The sequence below is a fragment of the Myotis myotis genome, unplaced genomic scaffold, assembly GCF_014108235.1.
Source record: "Myotis myotis isolate mMyoMyo1 unplaced genomic scaffold, mMyoMyo1.p scaffold_m19_p_4, whole genome shotgun sequence".
In the NCBI taxonomy this organism is placed as follows: Eukaryota; Metazoa; Chordata; class Mammalia; order Chiroptera; family Vespertilionidae; genus Myotis; species Myotis myotis.
The window spans coordinates 33965024-33969437 of NW_023416346.1; positions in this window are offsets into that span (position 1 = coordinate 33965024).

Sequence of the window (4414 nt, forward strand, 5' to 3'; positions counted from 1 at the left end):
ATGTGGCTTTATTTCATGTTTTTCCAAAGCTCCTAAGGCTCTCCTCCTGTCTTTTAACATTTTTCTCCAATTGCAGTTCAGTTTTGGTGTGTTTTGCTCTCTGTCTTCTAATTCGCTAATTAGGTCCTCTGCTTCTCCTAGTCTACTGTTGAAACTTTCCATGGTGTTTTTTATTGCAGCTATATCGCTCTTTATTTCTTCTTGATTCTTATAAAGGTTGTTGATTTTTTCATCCATCCAGTTTATGAACTATATGACCCTTATTCTGAATTCTTTTTCTGACCCACTGCATGCCTCCGTTTCACTTACGTGCTTTTCTGGAAATTCTTCCTTTTCTTTCCTTTTGGGGTTTCTTTGTCTTTCCATTTTTGCTCCCACCAAAGGATCTAGGTGTCAAGTCATGCAGGAGCTGCTCCTCGGGCGGCAGTGGCTCCTCAGGCAGCGGCTACTCCTCAGGTAGTCATGGCAGTGGCTGCTCCTCACTTGGCCACAGCAGCTCTGGTGGGTGCTACTCGCAGCAGTAATGGCTCCTTTGGCTGGCGGGGGCTGGTTGCTTGCACAGCTGCTGCTCCTCAGATGGGGGCAGGCTGCTTATGTGGCTCCTGCTCCTCAGACGGGGGTGGCTACTTGTGCAGCTGCTGCTCCTCAGATGGGCACAGGCTGCTCATATAGCTGCTCAGTAGGTACAGGCTGCATGTGGTTGCTGCTCCTTGGACAGGGGTAGGCCACATGAGGCTGCCACTCCTTGACCTGGGGCAGGCTACTCACAGGGCTGCTGTTCCTCAGACAGGGGCAGGCTGCTCATGTGGCTGCTGCTCACATGGTCGCAGTGCCCTGGGCATTCTCCAGGTGTCTTCTGCCCTTCCAGGCTGTGAATTGTCTCACCAGCTGTGTCTACTGCCAATTTGGGGTGGGTGTTATTTGATTTAGAGCTTGTTCTATCTTCTCCAGGACAAGGCTTGGGACACGTCAATCTATTCTGCTGCCATTTTGTCTCTCATTTTGTTTATATGTATCTTTTCATTTTTCCTTAGAGCCATGGTCGGCAAACTGCGGCTCGCAAGCCACATGTGGCTTTTTGGCCCCTTGACTGTGTCTCTTCTACAAAATACCATGTGCGGGCGCGCAAGTACAGTGCAATTGAAACTTCATGGCCCATGCGCAGAAGTCGGTATTTTGTGGAAGAGCTGGTATTTTGTGGAAGAGCCACACTCAAGCGGCCAAAGAGCCGCATGTGGCTCGCCAGCCACAGTTTTCCGAGCCGCAGTTTGCTGACCTCTGCCTTAGAGAGTCTAGCCAGGCGTTTATAAATTTTATCAATATTTTCAAAGAAACTGTTCTTTGTTGCATTAATTTTTATATGTAGTTTTTGGTTCTCTATTTCATTCATTTCTGTTCTATTTTTTATTTTTTTCCTTTCTTCTGATAACTTGGGGCTGCTTTTGTTCTTTTTTTTTCTAGTACTTTAAGATGTAATGTTAGGATGTTTACTTGACTTTTTTTTTTTTATTTCTTGAGATAGGCCTGTCATGATATAAACTTCCCTCTTATTGTCATTCTTATTGTCATATGTCTTATTGTCATTCTCATTTATCACTACATCTTTTAATCTGACCTTCTTTTTCTTCTTTGACCCAGTTATTTTCTAGTAGTATGTTGTTTATTCTCCACATATTTGTGGGTTGTTTTTACTTCCATTTTGCTGTTGATTTCTAGTTCCAAAGCCTTGTTGTTAGAGACTATGCTTGTTATGATTTCAGTTTTTTCTTAAATTTTCTGAGACTAGTTTTGTGACCTAACATATGGTTCCATCCTTGCGAATGTGCCATGTGCAGTGGAGAGGAATGTATAATCTGATATTCTAGAATGGAAGGCTCTGCAGATGTCAATTATTTCCATTTGGTCTGATGTAACATTTAAGGCCTATATTTATTTGTTGACTTTCTGTTTTGATGATCTGTGTAGGGCTGTCAATGGAGTATTGTGGTTTCCAACTATGATTGTATTTTGGTCTGTTTCTCCCTTTCATTCTGTTAGTGGATGTTTTATATATTTCAGTGCTCTTTGATTGTTTGCATATATATTAAGACATGTTATGTCTTTTTAAAAAAATAAATTTTTGTTGATTACAGAGAGGAAGGAAGAGGGAGAAAGAGATAGAAACATCAATGATGAAAGAAAATCATTGATTGGTTGCCTCCTGCACATCCCCTAGTGGGTACTGAGCCCGCAACCCAGGCGTATGCCCTGACCAGGAATCTAACCATGACCTCCTGGTTCATAGATCTATGTTAACCATTGAGCAAAACTGTCTGGGCAAGATGTGTTATGTCTTTTTGATGTAGTGTTCCCTTTATCATTAAAAAATGTCCATCTTTGTCTGTTGTTACCTTTGTTATATTGAAATCTATTTTGTCAGCTATTCCTGCTTTTCTGTGGATACTATTTGCTTGGGAATCATTTTTTTTATCCTTTAACTTTGAGTCTATCTTTGTTTTTGCAGATTATATTTGTCTCCTGAAGGCAGCATATGGTTGGGTTTCATTCTTTGATCCAATCTGCTACTCTGTGCCTCTTTACTGATAAATTTATTCCATTTACATTTAGAGTAATTATTGATGTAAAAGAATTTCCCATAGCCATTATATATTTGGTAGCTCTGTGCTTCCATTGGTTATTTTTATTTGTGTTTCTGTTGTTTTTGTTTGTTAATATTCCATACTGCTTTCTTGTTCCTTCTTTTTTTTTTAAGTTATGTGCCTCAGTTTTTGTTCGTGTGTGTGTGTGTGGTTACCATTAGGTTTATAGAAAATAAAGTTCCATATATACAGTAGTCCTTTTTCTTTTGAGTATATCTTACCTCCATCCTCCTTTACAAATTCAGTCATTTACCTCCTCCCCTTTTATGTGTTTGTTGTCACAAGTTATCCCTATTTATGCTGTAAGGTTGTAGTTTCATGACTTTTTATTCTTTGTTTCAGGTAGAATAACTTCTTTGAATATTTCCTGCAATGGAGGTCTTCTGGTGATAAATTCCCTCAGCTTCTGTATGTGTACCAAAGTCTTTATTTCTCCTTCATATCTAAAATATAGCATTGCTGGATATATTATTTTTGGCTGGTTATTTCTCTTTCAGTAGTTTGAATATTTGGTTCAACTTTCTTCTAGCTTGTAGAGTTTTTTTCTGAGAATTCCGATGATAATCTAATGGATATTCCTCTATAGGTTACTTTCTTATTTTCCCTAGCTGCCTGAAGAATGCTTTATTTGGCATTAATTAGTGATACTTTTAATACATTTTCCTTGGAGAAGGCTTTTTTGAATTGAGGTAATTAGGGTTTGGGAAGTTCTCATGACTATTTGTTTGAATAGGTTCTTTTTTCCCTTTTCCCTCTCTTCTTCTTGCAGTATGCCTATTGTTCTTTCTGATGGAGTCAGGTAGTTCTCATAGAGATCTTTAATTTTTTTATGCTCAAGTCTCTCTCTTCTTCCCTTTGTCTCATTTTTAGATTTTGGTCTTCTGTATCACTAATCCTTTATTATGTCTGGTAATCTCTTTTCCCTATGTTCACTATTTCCTTCTTGATCTTTTTTACTGAGTTATCTCATCTCCAGATTTTCTATTTGATTCTTTTTTTGTAAAGTTTCAATCTTTTTGGTAAAGTATTCATTCTGTTCATTGATTTTGCTACTGAGTATATTAAACTGCATATATGTGTTTTCTTGCATCATGTTGAGTTTTTTGCAGAACTACAATATTGAATTCTCTGACATTTAAATAATGTATTACCATGTCCTTATGTTTATTTTCTGGAGATTTTCAGTTTTTCTTTCTGAGCTGCCTTGTTATCTTTGTTATTCCTGGCATTTGATGGATTCCTTCTCTCTTTAGGCATCTATGTACTAGTTTTCCTGTAGGTGGCATAGAATTACACATTTATTTATTTATTTATTTTTTTAGCTCTCTTGCACTTCTCTTGCTTTTCAGATCTCCTCAAGGTCGTGGAAAATAGCTTGTGTTCCCTGGGAAGGTGGGCATCTCCCTTGTGACCCAGTCATTCTGTTTCTAGGGCACCAACCCTACAGGGCAATGCAGTGGACAATGGACCTCCAAATCTCTGAAATCCCAGTGCTGTCTTCTGCAGCCAGACACCACCAGCAGTGCAACCTTGATGTGTGGTGGTGGGGTGAGCTTGGGGAACCTGGCCTCCTCCTTTATTGCTTTGCCATCCCAGCAATGGTCGTAAGCATACCTTTGTGGCATCCACCATGTGCCTCCACCTGAATCTGGGATTAGTTGCAGAATATACCCTTCACTCAGGGAAAAAGTGTTTCTGTTGTACCAGATCTCAGGTACAACACCATGGGTATGGGGACCTGAGCTCTGGGAGATTAAGAGATGGCAGCCAGGCTT